Raw genomic sequence first — 16,984 nt, 5'->3', positions numbered from 1 at the left:
ACTGAATAATTATTGAATTCTTGAATCACTATATTGTATACCTGAAACTAATATAACACTGTATGTTAACTACAGTAAAATTATTTTAAATACATGTAAGTTAAACTAGAAAAAATACTTAAAAACAACAAAATAAGTAAGTAAAACAAAACAGAAACAGGCTCAGATATAGAGAACTGGTGGTTGCCACAGGGGAGCCACTGGCCTGCAAGCAAAACAAGTGAACACGAGTAAGATTTACGAACTTCCAGTTATAAGTAAGTCACAGGGCTGTAAAGTGCATCACAGGGAATACAGTCAATACTGTAATAAGTTTGCACAGGGGCTCAGTGGTTGGGCTTCTGCCTTTGGCTAGGGGTGTGATCTTGGAGTCCTGGCATCAAGTCCCGCATTGGGCTCCCTGCATGGAGCCTGCTTCTCCCTCTGCCTGTGTCTCTGCCTCTCTCTCTGTGTCTCTCATGAATAAATAAATAAAATCTTAAAAAAAATACTGTAATAGGTTTGCACAGTGACAGAGTGGTAATCAAGCCTACTGAGATGACCGCATCATAATGTATAAAAATATTCAATCACTATTGTATACCTGAAACTAATATAATGTATGTCAATTGTAATTAAATAAAAAAATTAGCCACCAAATCTTTTAACATTTTGTCAACTTTTAGCACCCTCAAAACTTACACAATACTTTTAAAATTTTATAGGGTAAATGTTAAACAAAAAGCTCTTTTAAAATAAAAAACTGAGGGGATCCCTGGGTGGGTCAGTGGTTTGGCACCTGCCTTCGGCCCAGGGCGCGATCCTGGAGTCCCGGGATCAAGTCCCGTGTTGGGCTCCTGCGTGGAGCCTGCTTCTCTCTCTGCCTGTGTCTCTGCCCCTCTCTCTCTCTCTCTATCATAAATAAATAAAAAATCTTAATAAAATAAATAAAAATAAAATAAAATAAAATAAAAAACTGAGGGGTACCTGGGTTGCTAAGATGGTTAAGTGTCTGCTTTTGGCTCAGGTCATAATCTGGTCCTGGGATGGAGCCCTGTTTTAGGCTCCTGGCACAGCACAGGGCAACAAGGAGTCTGTTTCTCCTCCCTTTGCCTCTCCCCTGGCTCATGCTCTCTCTCTGTCTCAAACGAATAAATAAAAACTTTTTAAAAATTGGTTTAAAAAATAAATGAGGTTTAAAAAAAATAAATGAGGTTTGTATTTCTTTTTTAACTCACTTGCATTTTCTGTAAAATTAAGCGCTGTCCAACTGTAGCATGTTTGCAAAGGTGCAAATTCACTAAATTTCCAATTTTAATTATACATATTTTTCATGCAAAAAAATAAAAACCCTAGAAAATCTAAGTCATATAAGATATGCAAATAAATATCTATATTTCATCTCCCCCAGCTATAATATTTTGCTCAGTGTTTTTTTATAGCTTTTTTCTATATAAAACTAAACAATTTCATTTGTGAATTAATGAACCAGATGCTATACCTTCAATTGTATATCTGGTTGTTTTATGTACAATTCTAGCCTCTGGTTTTTCAGCAATGAGCTCTGAAGTTAAGAACTCAGCTGCTCCTGCATCAAAGTTTCAACTTCTAAAAACCAAGAGCTGGAGTACCACATATCTTGAAACGGAGTCATGGGCCAGATGGGTAACCATATGAGTGAAGCAGGATGGGTATAAACAATAAAAAGTGGTGGGGGCTGTGACTAGAAATCTCTAAAAGTGTGCATATTGAAATTGTTTTTCAATATAGTACTTGCTTATTAACAAACACATCTATGGGTTACATCTATCTAGTCACCTGTGTATGACCCTTGAGACATAAAATATTTCCTGAACTCATGTTTTACAATGACATTTCTGCAACTATGAATTCCATGAAAACTAAAAATACAGTCGATATTTTCCTTGAAAATATATGAAAAACAATTACATTTATCTTTGAATTTCAGAATACCAAGATGTTTTCTAGTTTGCCAATCACATAAATCATAGAGCAGTGTTTAAATAGTATTTAAAAATATATACTTAACCAGTTCAAGTGCAATGCCGCCATTCCCTATGATCATTATTCTTTTAGCTTTAGTAAGCTGTTTCTGAAATTCCTGTGTTAAAGAGAAAAGGAGACAGTTTTGTAAATAGTGGGAAAAATGTGAAGCAAGAGGCCTCACTGATAATATTCTTAAAATATAAGAATTTTACCCAATTTACGAAGGAACAAAATAAATCTCATTTTCCCACTCTGCAGGACACACCCTCCCAATATTACAAGTGCTGTTTCATCCAAGCTGCTTTCAGAGCCATGCCTCTCCTGATTTTCCTTGCCTCTTAGGTCATTACATTTAGAGTAGTTCCAAATTTCAGCAAGAGGCAAGATGTCTAGTCCATCACATTCCCAACTACTTGATCAGATCAATTTACTAACAGGACATTGATTTGTATCCTGCATACAGAGTTATTCCTTTTCGTTAGTTGGCACTTTCCCTGGAGTCACTCAACACTCAAAACTTGCAGGAAGAGTCCCTGCTCTAGGAGTTAGTAACTTGGGCAAGTTGCCTCGGGTTCTGCAACTTTAAATGGAAACAAGAAGTGACTTGATCTCATTAAGTGTTTGTAAGCATTAAGATAATACAAATAAAACTATTAGGAGAGGACACAATAGTGTCTAACATTTATCAGAAAATAATGTTATGTTCTTATTATTATAAGACAACTAATTGATGTCTCTACCACCTTCCTCTTCTGCCCCCTAAAAAAGATCACAACGAGCTTAGGGATGCCTTGGTTATTTTTATGGCACATTTGAATGCTTCAGGATGACCTATGAATAGCTAAATTCCTCTTCCTACTATGTCAAGTTACCATTGCTATTACATTCATCCAAAAACTTTTAATAGTCGATAAATAACTACTGAAACTGACTTTTTAAAACTTCTATAAGAAAAAGACCCTGAAGTTAATTTTAGTTTGTCCTTCACTGACAACAGTAAATAATTTAAGAAAGATCTGTTAAAAGCATTGGACATGGAGATAAATGACATGAGTTTAAATTGAACTTCTGATAAACTTAGTAACTATTTTAGTATAGGTAAAAAATTAATTTCTCTATCAGAGTTTCGTATTTGTAAAGTGGGAGTAATACTGTCACAGGATTATCATAAGCAGTCAGCGAGCTCTTGTATTTAGAGGGTCTAGCTGGAACACAGTTATGAACTCAATCTTTGATAAAAGGATCCTGAAATGTTTACAATTATAATTAAAATTTATGATTTTTCTACTTTTCTCTAAATTCTTATTTAATTAAGAATACACTAAAAGAAAACATCAGTTTTTAAGAATATAAAATATTTTTATTAATAAATGTAAAATGATCACCCTATGGGACAGAACCACAACAATGAGCTTGAGCTGTAAGACAGAATATTATGAAACCAGGAAGAGCTTCTTGGAAAGAAGGGTCAATGAAGCCTGAAGCCCTGAAATCCCTTACCAGAAGAAGTTGTATAGGGTTCCACAGACTCACATTTTTGGGATAGTTTATTACTGTTTATTCCTGAGCAGAACAATAAACCAAATGAATTTTTCCGTTCTGGGATTCTATCATGATTCTGTACCTCAAATCTTGCTAAGGGGTAAGTTCAAGTTTGGGATACACTTTATGTTTTTGCAAAAAGACTGCTACATTATTTAGGTTGCAAATCACATATTCCCAAAGTACAATAATAAACATATGTATAATTTAAGTTATAACCTTCAGCTTAGTCATTTTATCTGGGATACATTGCACAATGGAAAAACACAGAACAGCAGCATGAACTAAAAAAAAAAAAAATTATCAACCAAAGCTAAACTGAAACTGGCAATAACATAACTATAATCTGGTTTATGGATCATAAAACAAACTCTTCTATAATTTAATAATTAATGTGTAAGTGGATACTTTGATTCAAATATAGAAAAATCTAAGAAATATTCATGTTCCTTTCCTATGACCCAACCCCAGAATGTTACCTGAGCACTGTCTGTATCACGGATTCCTAATACCTAAGGATTTCCTTTACATATCAACTTTGGTTTAGCTCCAGCACACAGACAGTTTCTTATACACATGCTGACTGCCATCTCCTGTTAAAATGCACTGTAAAAACACAGAGCAAGGAAGGGGAGGGGAGAAACATTTATCCATGGGTAGGTACAATTTCATTTTAAGTAAAAAATTCATTAAGATGAAAGCAAAAAATACATTAAGGTTGCCTCTTGGTGGCACTCAATACTTTGCTACAGTGATTGCAAATCAAAGTAAACATGAGAATGCAGTCTCCAGTCCAGTGATCAACCATCATTTTAGGGCCATGAACCATTCTGGGAATCTGGTTACAAGAAGTCTTTCTTCCCTGAGAAAAAAGGTACATTCATATCAGAATTTTGCATAAAACTTAGGGAATTTCATGATATTTAGGAAGGTATGTTGACCTCAGGCTAAAAACTAAACATTCGGAAATTTTATTTTATTTTATTTTTTTTTAATAAATTAATTTTTATTGGTGTTCAATTTACCAACATACAGAATAACACCCAGTGCTCATCCCGTCAAGTGTCCCCCTCCATGCCCGTCACCCATTCACCCCCACCCCCCGCCCTCCTCCCCTTCCACCACCCCTAGTTCATTTCCCAGAGTTGGAAGTCTTTATGTTCTGTGTCCCTTTCTGATATCTCCCACACATTTCTTCTCCCTTCCCTTATATTCCCCTTCACTATTATTCATATTCCCCAAATGAATGAGAACATACACTGTTTGTCCTTCTCCGATTGACTTACTTCACTCAGCATAATACCCTCCAGTTCCATCCACGTTGAAGCAAATGGTGGGTATTTGTCGTTTCTAATGGCTGAGGAATATTCCATTGTATACATAAACCACATCTTCTTTATCCATTCATCTTTCGATGGGAAATTTTAAAATTGAGCATTCTGATCATATTTTATATGTGGGGCAGGCCTTAATGAGTTTTTCTGATCTCAGCAGAAGTAACTATAGGAAGATCTAGTAATTCTAATATTATACTTTAATAGCTGGTAAGGGTAACAGGGAGTAGAGTGTGGTAGAAAAGGGAACATTATATAAAAACATTAGAATCGCTAAAAACAGTATTTATATTCTTAAGTACAAATAACAATCACTTTCCTGGCAAACATGCTCTTTGGAGATATTTTCATATAAGTGAAAAACGTGTTAACCTTAAATCCGAGCATCTATTGGCTAAATTATTCATATCAATATTTAATGACATCATTGAGTCTAAAACTGCATATCTGAGATCCATTGTTTTTGTTCCTTAATATTGAATGAAAACCTACATCTAAGTAGCAGCCTTTAGAAAGCACATATATGTAACAAGTACATATGAGTATGAGAGATGCCAGACTTTGCTATAGTGGTTTAGAAGTTAACATTGTCCCCTGTGTTTGATTTGTAAAACATGGCAAATTTTAACTGTAGCACTTCATAACTACTGAGACATTTGTTACCCATTTAACTCTCCAAATGCATAGCAAATACATAAAGCTAATAATTCCACACAGCATAATGCATATAAAAAATTTATACAAGTCTTCCTATCGATAATATGGTTAGAATTTTATCTGACAAACAGCAGTTATAGATACTGACCAAATTTATTTATTTTTGTATATTTTTATTGGAGTTCAATTTGCCAACATATAGTATAATACCCAGTGCTCATCCTGTCAAGTGCCCCCCTCAGTGCCCGTCACCCAGTCACCCCATTCCCCCCGCCCACCTCCCCTTCCACTACTCCTTGTTCGTTTCCCAGAGTTAGGAGTCTCTCATGTTCTGAGATGTTGACCAAATTTAAAAAGTAATTTGCACTTAGCTACTGTAAAAACAAACACAAGAACTCTTTTCATTGGCTACTGTTAAATTTTTGGAAGTAGACATGAAGATAAAACACATAATATCTAATTCATCAAAGAATATAAAGGATAGATAAGAGAATACAAACATGATCTCGTTTAGGACACTTTAAATAGTAATGGGAGGCACTCTGATTTATTCAAATGCCCCAATAAAAATTCCCTCACAATTTATTAGTATACATTTGAGCATACCTCTCTTTGCAAATTAACTGACACAGATGTTATATGGGATATATACTACTGTAAACATTAGGATTCATTCTGGTTTTGGGATTCAGATTTTTTATTTTTTTCTCATAAAATTCAGTACTTTTTCTTATTTATTTTTTTCCATCAAATTACTTGTTTTGAATGTGCTATATGTGTGTTTTCTCCCTAAGGGAGAACTCACGAATTAGAGCTGCTTTAGAGAAACAACTGCAACTCTACTGCTCATCTTACCTGAGGCTCATCTGAGGATACTGCTGATCACTCAACAACACCCTTTCCTGAGCCTGCTGTCTGCATTCCCACATCCAGTGGGTTACTGGGTCCTCTGAGTTTATAGCGGAAATGTCACTCATATCTGGGCTGTTCTTTCCCATTACACTGTCCCTTAGTTCAGGCCTTCTACCATCCTGGATCACTGCAGCCACCTTCTGATCTGATTGCTGGCCACAAGACACTCACACCACCTTATCTTCAACACTGTTATCAGATCTGCCTTCCTAGGACAGTATATCATCACTCTGCCTCCACTGATGATAAGTGAATTTCCTGGCATGATGCAAACAGCTCTTTGCAGCCCTATTTGTTTGGCCTCATCTGCCCATCTCCTTTCCTTCTCCCTACCCAGAGTCTCTCTGACAGCGTCACTCTTCCATATGCCCCTTTCCTTTGCTTTCAGCCTTTGAATAAGCAACCTCCTTTTCTTTCCTACAATGCCCCTAATTAAGAACTCTTATTTCACTCACCTTTTAAACCTGTTCAAACATTACTCCCTCTGTGAAGTCCTCCCAAATCCCGCTTTTCAGCCCTTTGATAAGAGTTCAACGACTGTGCTTTGCATGTCCCTATTATCATACGTGTGCATGTGTGTATTCCCCATGACACTGGGAGCTCCCAGGGCAGATTCACTGTAATGTTCCTGCCATAAGCCAGCACTTAATGTGGTGCCCAGAACAAAGTAGACACCATACAAAAGTTAATGCCTATGTGAAATGTAAAACCTAAAATGCTAAATCAAACTAATTATATAATCCCAATAAACTCACAAGAAGTGTAAGTTTTTCCAGTAATAATACAAATCAATGTTACTAAACTTTATATGCTAGGGCCCTTGGCCATGGTGGGGGTACAGATGGGGTCAAAAGAAAGCAGGTGAAAACTCATCAAGATTGAACAGTGGAAAAAAAAAAGATTGAACACTGGACAGTCATTAAGAAATAAAATCCTCTTACGTGTTCTTTACTCTTCAGTTGCTTTACTTCGGATTTTATAACCTTAATGTTGGAAAAGTGATTTTCTAAATGGTTTTCGGTTGCTCTTCAACATCAAACTCCTCTAATACTTTAGAAACCTGCATTAGATCAGAAAGGTAAAAATGTATGTTTTTAAAAAATGTTTCCTTTTAAAAAATTTAAATAATAAAAATACTGTCACTTCTTTTTTTATACACTACTTACTTCACATTCATAAAAGAAAGTCGGCCAGTCACACCACATACAGCATAAAGAGTTGGCCGGCCAACTCTGCATTTTAACACCTGAACTCAAGTATTAGTCCTAGCACTCAGGCAGGGCAGCCAGGTCACTGCACCTTAGTCTCCTAGCCTGCAAAATGAGGGCTGACTCTACTTACTTCTGCATACTTTCACCACACAGCTTGTCGATTTCCTTATCCTTACAGTTTTCTCTGTCCACTCATTAGCTAACTTTATTGTGATCTGGTCTTCAGACTCCTTCTTAATGTCCACACCCAGTAGCATCCTCTTGGACTCACTTTTCTTCCAGTGCAGCCATGACTCCATTGTAGATCAATTCATGTTTTGCCCAAACTCCTACTTCCTTGCTGTCTTATCTTTAACCATTACCCTGCAAAGCTGCAATCACAGATCCAACTACTGCTTTCTTCAGTCCTATACCCTGTCTATCGTGGAAGGACCACACCCTGCAGATAGTATTTGACGTCAGCTGCCCCTTAAATACTACTTGGAAATCCTACTACATGGCCCTAATAGTTCTCAAACCTTTTAGTCTCAAGACTCTTTTGTACTCCTACAGATAACTGAGGATCCCAAAGAACTATTGTCCATGTGAGTTAAACCCAGTGATATCTGCTATATTACATAAGAAAACTAAGAAAAATTTAAAATATTTAATTCAGCTAGAATAATAAATCTAAAACATGTTAAAGAGATATAATATCCTTTTAATTAAAAAACAACAATTTTTCCAAAACAAGAGAAATTAAGAAGAATGGCATGTTTTACATTTTTGAAAATTTCTTTAATGTCTGGTCTTAACAGAAGATCTGCCTCTGCATTCAAACTACTGCAATATGTTAATGTAGTTGAAGTATACGAAGATGGTTCAGCCTCACAAAGAAATGCGGTCTTTTCAGAGAACTGTATATTCTTTGTTGTTACACTAAAACTCAACAAGTGTGGTTTCTTAAAGATTAGTTGCAATGCAGAATTTGAAAACCATATCAAAGAATTTTTCATACTGTTACTGTGAAATCCACTGGTCTATCCTGCACCTTGAATGGATCTTGTAACATCACATTTCTCATCTGGACAATAGTGGTTTCCTAAGTTATGGAGTTCTTCCCAATGTAAACACATTTCAAATCACTACAATATCAAAAAATCACACTATTATCACCAACAATCTCATCAGAGAAGTCTTACTGTGAGACTCACAGTAAAGAATATGGGTTTTCCAAAATTCTGATTCTGACTTGAAAGCTCTAATTTTGGGATGCCTGGGTGGCTCAGTGGCTGAGCATCTGCCTTTGGCTCAGAATGTGATCCTGGGGTTCTGGGATCGAGTCCCACATCCACCTCGCCACATGGAGGCTGCTTCTCCTTCTGCCTGTGTCTCTGCCTCTGTGTTTCTCATGAATAAATAAATAAAATCTTTTTTTAAAAAAAGAAAGCTCTAATTTTGTCATATTGGCAACAAATGCTGTCATTTGTTTTCCTTGAAGTGACAGGCTCGCTTTATTTTCCAAATGAGTTACTTTAGTTTGTCAGTTGTTCTTTCAAGTAAAGTTGGTGTCCATAAAAGAGGAACTAGTTCCTCTTGCAACTTGACAAATGCACAACTCCTTTTCCTTGAGACAACACTACTCCTGTGTGCAAAACAAGTGCTTATGCCTACATCCCATTCCATCATACAGGATATTAAGAAGATGTACAATTATGAGTCAGGATTTAATAAAATTAACATTTTTTACTGGCTTTAATTTCTTTAACTGAGTGTGAGGCAGTGAAGAATATAATGACTCCTAGTACAGTTTTAGTTTTGAAAGAAATTTTCAAAAATGTAAAACATGCCATTCTTTTTAATTTCTCTTGTTTTGGAAAAATTGTTGTTTTTTAATTAAAAGGATATTATATCTCTTTAACATGTTTTGAATTTATTATTCTAGCTGAATTAAATATTTTAAATTTTTCTTAGTTTTCTTATGTAATATAGCAGATATCACTGGGTTTAACTCACATGGACAATAGTTCTTTGGGGTCCTCAGTTATCTGTAGGAGTATAAAAGAGTCTTGAGACTAAAAGGTTTGAGAACTACTAGGGCCATGTAGTAGGATTTCCAAGTAGTATTTAAGGGGCAGCTGACGTCAAATGCTATCTGCAGGGTGTGGTCCTTCCACGACAGACCAGGTATAGGACTGGAGAAAGCAGTAGTTGGATCTGTGGTTGCAGCTTTGCAGGATAATGGTTAAAGATAAGAGAGCAAGGAAGTCCATCAGTGTTTAAGTGGTAAATATAGTGAGAACTCATATTAAAAACTGTGGACACTTTTCTTCACTGAAATATGGGAAGAAAAGATTTACTTATTTAATTTTTTTGCATAGGCATTATAACATTCATAATTATAGCACGATAGTATATGTGTCTAGTTTATAAATATATAAATATACATATATTAGGATTTCAGTCAAAACTTTTTAACAGATGACGGGCCAGATCAAAACTGTTTAGAGATTGAGGCACCTGAGTAGCTCAGTTGGTTGAACATCCGACTCTTGATCTTGGCTCAGGTCTTGATTTCATGGTCCCGAGTTTGAGCTCCGCTTTGGGCTTCGGGTATGAAGACTACTTAAAAACAAAAGTCTGTTTAGAGATCACTCTTCTATGATACTATGACCCAAATGATCTTAGACCTCTAATGTAATGTTATAATGTGTGTAATATAAATTTACAGAATTACAAAATGTTCTTAGATGCTTATTACACATCTGAAAATCATCTGCAAGTGTGACTGAGGAACACTTTTCTGATTTGCAAACACACACATTTATACACATACATCTATTTACAATAATGATATACATATATATTTGTATCCATAGTTAGATTTGTGTAGCATTTTTCCCCAAAAGAACTTTATTTAAAATTTTCTAAAAGGTAATTCTGAGTGGGAGGAAAAGATGGAAAGAAAAAAAAGAATAAATTCAACATCATTTAGGTACTTTTGATATTTAATATAATTGTAAACTTTGAGCTTTGATTTTAAAATGACTATCAAAAGAATATTTGTTACATGCAACTGATGAATTATTGAAAACCATATCTGAAACTAATGATGTACTATATGTTGGCTAATTGAATTTAAACTAAAAGGGAAAAAAGAATATTTGTCATTTTAAACACTTAAAAACTATAATTACACTAAATGCTAGTCAAGTTACTGAAATTTAAAAACTTTAATACTAAGAAAGCTATACAAAGGTTCTCACCTGCTTGAAATTTGTAACCACTTTAATAGCAGAAGCTGTTACTAGGAGAGTATCTCCTAATAGAAAGTGAACAGCCAACTTACTTATTTATTTATTGGTATATTTTTTTATTGGAGTTCACTTTGCTAACATATAGTATAACACCCAGTGCTCATCCCGTCAAGTACCCCCCTCAGTGCTCATCACCCAGTCACCCCCACCCCCCGCCCACCTCCCTTTCCATCACCCCTTGTTCGTTTCCCAGAGTTAGGAGTCTCTCATGTTCTGTCACCCTCTCTGATATTTCCCGCTCATTTTCTCTCCTTTCCCCTTTTTTCCCTTTCACTATTTTTTATATTCCCTGTATGAGTGAAACCATATGATTATTGTCCTTCTCTGACTGACTTAACTTCACTCAGCATAATACCCTCCAGTTCCAACCATGTCAAAGCAAATGGTGGGTATTTGTCGTTTCTAATGGCTGAGTAATATCCCATCGTATACATAGACCACATCTTCTTTATCCATTCATCCTTCGATGGACACTGAGGCTCCGTCCACAGTTTGGCTATTGTGGACATTGCTGCTAGAAACATCGGGGTGCAGGTGTCCCAGTGTTTCACTGCATTTGTATCTTTGGGGTAAATCCCCAGCAGTGCAATTGCTGGGTCGTAGGGCAGATCTATTTTTAACTCTTTGAGGAACCTCCAGAATTTTCCAGAGTCAGCCAACTTACTTAAAAAAAAAAAAAAGGCTGGGAGAAAAAAATAGGACAAATAACTTTAGGTGTTAGTATATATGCCACAGGAGGGGTGAGACAGGAATAATGCACTTTTATTAATGTTATTAACCCAGCTAGGAAACTATAAGTTCACTTTTCCTCATGTGAAGGTCTCCATTATTCTGGGTCTTGTTCCTATTTATGGGGTAGTGGTGGGTTATGTTTAACTCTGATATTGATAAAACAAATCATACATTAATACTAAACATGAACAAAGACCTCCTGAACAAGAAAAATTATATTAAGAAGCATTCCTTACTTACTTGAGCTACCTTATACACCAATTTAAAGTTGTCATGCAGAGAATGAGAATAAAATATTTTCCTAATTACCAGTTAAACCAACTTCTATTTTTTTTAAAATAATGTTTTAATTTCCCTTCAGTGGGATGAAATTACAGCAAACCCTTACTAGCAAGTATTCAGAATCTTAGCATGACTTTTCCTAAGTGCTTTGTCATCACTATTATGCCCCTTCTAAATGCCCAACCCCTAAACACACTGGGAAAACAGAACCATTTTAGTATTAGCTTCAACAAAATTTAGAAGCTTACTTGCCATTTTTTTTTCATCATTTTCCTCTGGCTGCAACCTCTCTCTCACTTTAAGCTTCTTGAAAGAATCTTCTTTTTTTAAATTTTTATTTATTTATGATAGTCACAGAGAGAGAGAGAGAGGCAGAGACACAGGCAGAGGGAGAAGCAGGCTCCATGCACCGGAAGCCCGATGTGGGATTCGATCCCGGGTCTCCAGGATCGCGCCCCGGGCCAAAGGCAGGCGCCAAACCGCTGCGCCACCCAGGGATCCCCTTGAAAGAATCTTCTTAAATCACACTCTGATTCTTCAAAACCACCATGTTCTATTTCTCCCTACAATATCATTAAAAACAGAGCATGTTCAACAACAACCACAAAAAAAAAAACCCCTATTAGAATGAACAAATTAATGCAGCAGAACTGCAGACTACAAAATTTACATACGGTTGAGTTTCTACACACTAATAACGAGCTATTGGGAAGAGAAATTAAGAAAATAATCCATTTGCAATTGCACCAAAAAGAATAAAATACTTGGGAATAAATTTAACCAAAGAGGTTAACTGGTAAAAGAAACTGAAGAAAATATAGGTAAATGGAAAGATCTATCATGCTCATGGATTGGAAGACTTTATATTGTTTAAATGTCCACACTACCCAAAGGCAAACTACAGAGTCAATGCAATCCCCATCAATATACTGAAGGCGTCTTTCACAAAACTGGAGCAAAGAATCCTAAAATCTGTACGAAGCAACAAAAAGATCCTGAAGAGCCAAAGGAATCTTGAGAAAGAACAACAACACTGGAGGTATTATGCCCCTGATTTCAAACCATACACAAAGCTGCAGTAATCGAAGCGGTATGGTACTGGCATAAAAAATGGACACACTCAGCATAATACCCTCCAGGTATTATGCTGAGTGAAATAAGTCAATCGGAGAAGGACAAACATTAAATGTTCTAATTCATTTGGGGAATATAAATAATAGTGAAAGGGAATAGAAGGGAAGGGAGAAGAAATGTGTGGGAAATATCAGAAAGGGAGACAGAACATAAAGACTCCTAACTCTGGGAAATGAACTAGGGGTGGTGGAAGGGGAGGAGGGCGGGGGGTGGGGGTGACTGGGTGACGGGCACTGAGGGGGGCACTTGACGGGATGAGCACTGGGTGTTATTCTATATGTTGGCAAACTGAACGCCAATAAAAAATAAATTTATTATTAAAAAAATTTCTTTTTTTTCAACTACATTAAAACTACACTTTTATTAACCCCTTCTTTATTTTATTTATATCAAAATTTACTTATTTTTACATTGTATATCCATTTACAAATTTTTGTGGTTATAGTTATTCTTATGGCTTTTGTCTTTTATTTTTTTTTAATTTTATAAATTAATGTTTATTGGTGTTCAATTTACCAACATACAGAATAACACCCAGTGCTCATCCCGTCAAGTGTACCCCTCAGTGCCCGTCACCCATTCACCCCCACCCCCCGCCCTCCTCCCCCTCTGCCACCCCTAGTTCATTTCCCAGAGTTAGGAGTCTTTATGTTCTGTCTAAAAAAATTTTCTTTAAAAATGGACACACACAGCAATGGAATGGAAGACAGAGCCCAGATATAAGCCAACACTTAGATGGTCAATTACATACAATGGGGAAAAGAAAGTCTCTTCCTCAATAATGTTGGGAAAATTGGACAGCTTACGTGCTAAAAAAAAAAAGTGAAACTGGACAACTCTCTTATACCATATACAAAAATTAATTCAAAATGGATTAAAGACTTGAATATAACACACGGAGCCATAAAACCCCAAGAAGAAAACACAAGTAGTCAGCTTTCGACACCAGTCTTAGTAAAATTTTTTGAACCATTTTCCTCAGGCAAGGTAAAACAAAAAGCTTAACGGTAAAACAAATGAAATTACATCAAACTAAAAAGCTTTTGCAGAGACAAGGAAACCATCAACAGAACAAAAGACAACCTACTGAATGGAAGATGGTATCTGCAAATCATACATCCAGCAACAGGTTAATAACCAAAATATATAATTTTTTAAAAAGGTATATACAACTTAACTTTTCAAAAAAAATTTTAATAATGGGCAGAAGTTGGATTGACATTTTTCCAAAGAAGACATGCAGATGGCCAACAGACACACGAACATATATGGAGCATCACAAACCGGGGAAATCAGAACCACAACGAGACACCACCTCACACCTATGAGACTGGCCGTCCACTCCTCCCTGCGTCTAAGGCGAAGCTGGAGAGGCCGGAGGAACTTCGTCCAAGGGCCACCGCGCGGTCGGTACCTGAGAGCAAGGAGGGGGAAGGGGGGGCTAACGAGGGATCCGGAGGAAGGACCTGAGGAGGGGCAGGTGGATGCCTTGAGCGCCACCGCCCCCAGGATGGGGAAGACTCTGCGCGCCGGCTTACCTGCTCTGCACAGGTGACACCGCGATGCCTCCGCCGACCGAAAGAGGGCGCGCGGCCTCCACGCTCTCAGACTCCTTGGTGGTTTACCAACAACCAGGACGCGAGCCCCGGGAGCGAGCGCTTTGGAAGCGGAAGTCAAGCTGGGCGGCCACTTCCGGTGCCCGCGTAGGAGCCTGGGAATCTGAGCTACGGGTGCCCAGCGGCTCACACTTCGTGTCCTTGCGTTTGCGCCGCGGGTTGATTGAGGATGACGAGGGTGTCTCTTTGATTTCAGGGCTTTGTTGTGCCGTCTCTACCCCTGGATGTGGGTTTTTCCACGCAGATTTGATAAAGAGAAGACACGAAACAAAAGGAAAGGGAACGGGTCTCCACGAGGAACTTGGCAAATTGTCTAAGCACAGACCAGAGTTCTCGCCTGCGGAGCATCCTCGGAACACACGAGCTGCCCCGAGCTCTCACTACTCGCGCTTGCGAGGAATTTGGCGCGGCCCGAGCCTGTAGACGCTGATGCCGTAGACGGTACCGCCCTCCCTGCCCTTCGCCCCGCAGTCCCGGATTTTATATCTTGGAAGCGCATTCTTCGTGATGTGGTAAAGCGAAGCGATACTGCTGAACTGTTCTCCAAGAGGTTATTTCCATCTGCGATTTTGACCCCAGCTAAAATATCCAGTAGTAGAGAGAGTTGCTCGCCATTTTGCCAAAATAAGTGAACATTCCTCCCAAGGTTCTGGGAAATAGTGTGTGAGGCCTGGATGAAATATTCCCAGTCTTACTGCTAATACCGTTTTGTTGTTGTTGTTTGTTTTGTTTTGTTTTTGGTGGCATTCATTTGTTCTGAAAAATGACTAAATTAAAAAAAATACTCTATTCACATTATTACAATATTTACTATTTTCGTTATTTTGCTGTATACTCTTGCCTTTACTTTCTAACATCATATTTTTCCCTTGGGACTGTATTATAGTATTAAGAAGGTACAATTTCTCTAAATGCTCGCTCTAAAACTAGCAATTACAACCCCCACCCCCCACCCCCTTTAATTCTTTAAGCTCTGGAAATAACTGTTCTATGTATTTTACAGGAAATATATTCTAACCATATAACCATTCTATATATTCTATAGGAAAGCCTAGCATGTAATTACTGACATGTACTGATACTCTTAATAATTATTATGCTTTGGTTTAATAAATTAATTAGTAAGCAGTTCAGTATTGATTCTAATTCCTATTACTAGCTTAGACAACCAAACAAAATATTTCTAGGAGGAGGAAATAGTACTTTGAGCACACTGCAATCTAGTCCTGTTTACTTCTGCAGCTTATTTTCATGTGATCTCACTCACATTGTGCTCCATCTAGATTGAGCTACACTGACAGCACCCAGGACGTGGTATGTTCTTTCTCTTCTGAGCATCTGCATGTAACTTCTTCTATGATGCTCTTCTTCCAACTGATTTTCCCTAGCTAAATTTTCACGAACCTTTGGTTTCAACGACCCATCACCTCCCAAATGTCCTTCGGGTCATCAAAAATTATCAAATTATCAAATGTCCTTAAGACTGAGCTAAGTGTCTTCTCTATATTAACCTTCTCAAGGTTCCAATAGCACCTTGTCATGCCCTGAATTTAGACTTATATCACCTTATTTTGAAACACCTACTACCCCATCTGACCCCCAACCCCCCAACATCATAAACTCCTTAATCTCAGGGATTATTACTAGCCTCCCTTTATACCCCCAATCTTCAATTAGTAGTGAGTCCTCAGTGTAGACGTCCTGATGAATTAGTAATTAGGTGGAGCATGAGACTGCCTGAAGTCCCCAAAGACTTGTAGATTCGTTTTCCAGGGTCAAGATCTTCCTGCACATTATGAAAGCTAGCTACCCTTCAGCAAAGGCAAGTAGACGAACAACCTGGAACTCAACTACCCAGAGAAAGTGGAGAAATGCCACTGGAGTGGAATTATTGTATAATTACATTGATGTTTGACTATTTTCCATTTTAGTGTATAAGGCAACATTTTAACTTCAGTTACATTGAAGATAAGAGAAATTCAGATTGTTTTCTGATAAATAAATAAAATATTTCCCACAACTAGTTATACTAAGGGAAGAAAAAGGAACAATACTTTCTATTTATACTTTTAATTTATTGAAATCTCTCATAGCTATCATAAAATAAATTAAGATATAAAGAAGGTAAAGCATATTTTATTCTAAATGAAAAGCAGAAAGTTATGGTATCAAATGGATGTGGCTAATTTATTTGAGTTGATATAAAATACTGACATTAGAAATAGGTTGTATTGGGATCCCTGGGTGGCGCAGCGGTTTGGCGCCTGCCTTTGGCCCGGGGC

General features: G+C 37.2%; 1 long non-coding RNA gene across 3 annotated transcripts in view; it reads right to left on the bottom strand.

Annotated features, from left to right (window-relative positions):
* LOC129505556 (uncharacterized) overlaps nt 1-14,738 on the bottom strand; it is a 35,360-nt gene extending 20,622 nt beyond the window's left edge. For 2 of the 3 annotated variants that reach the window (XR_008663555.1, XR_008663553.1), the window contains exons 1-6: nt 14,625-14,738; nt 14,409-14,500; nt 10,142-10,243; nt 7,373-7,491; nt 4,008-4,390; nt 2,030-2,101 (exon numbers count right to left, since the gene is read on the bottom strand). This is a non-coding gene — a long non-coding RNA (uncharacterized LOC129505556). The remainder of the gene's footprint in view (nt 1-2,029; nt 2,102-4,007; nt 4,391-7,372; nt 7,492-10,141; nt 10,244-14,408; nt 14,501-14,624) is intronic. The other variant, XR_008663554.1, reaches the window with a different exon arrangement.
* Between the last annotated feature and the right edge of the window lie 2,246 nt (nt 14,739-16,984).

Source organism: Nyctereutes procyonoides, unplaced genomic scaffold (assembly GCF_905146905.1).
Source record: "Nyctereutes procyonoides isolate TBG_1078 unplaced genomic scaffold, NYPRO_anot_genome, whole genome shotgun sequence".
NCBI lineage: Eukaryota > Metazoa > Chordata > Mammalia > Carnivora > Canidae > Nyctereutes > Nyctereutes procyonoides.
Note: the sequence above shows the minus strand (reverse complement) of the source record. Positions and strands in the feature narration are given on the sequence as shown.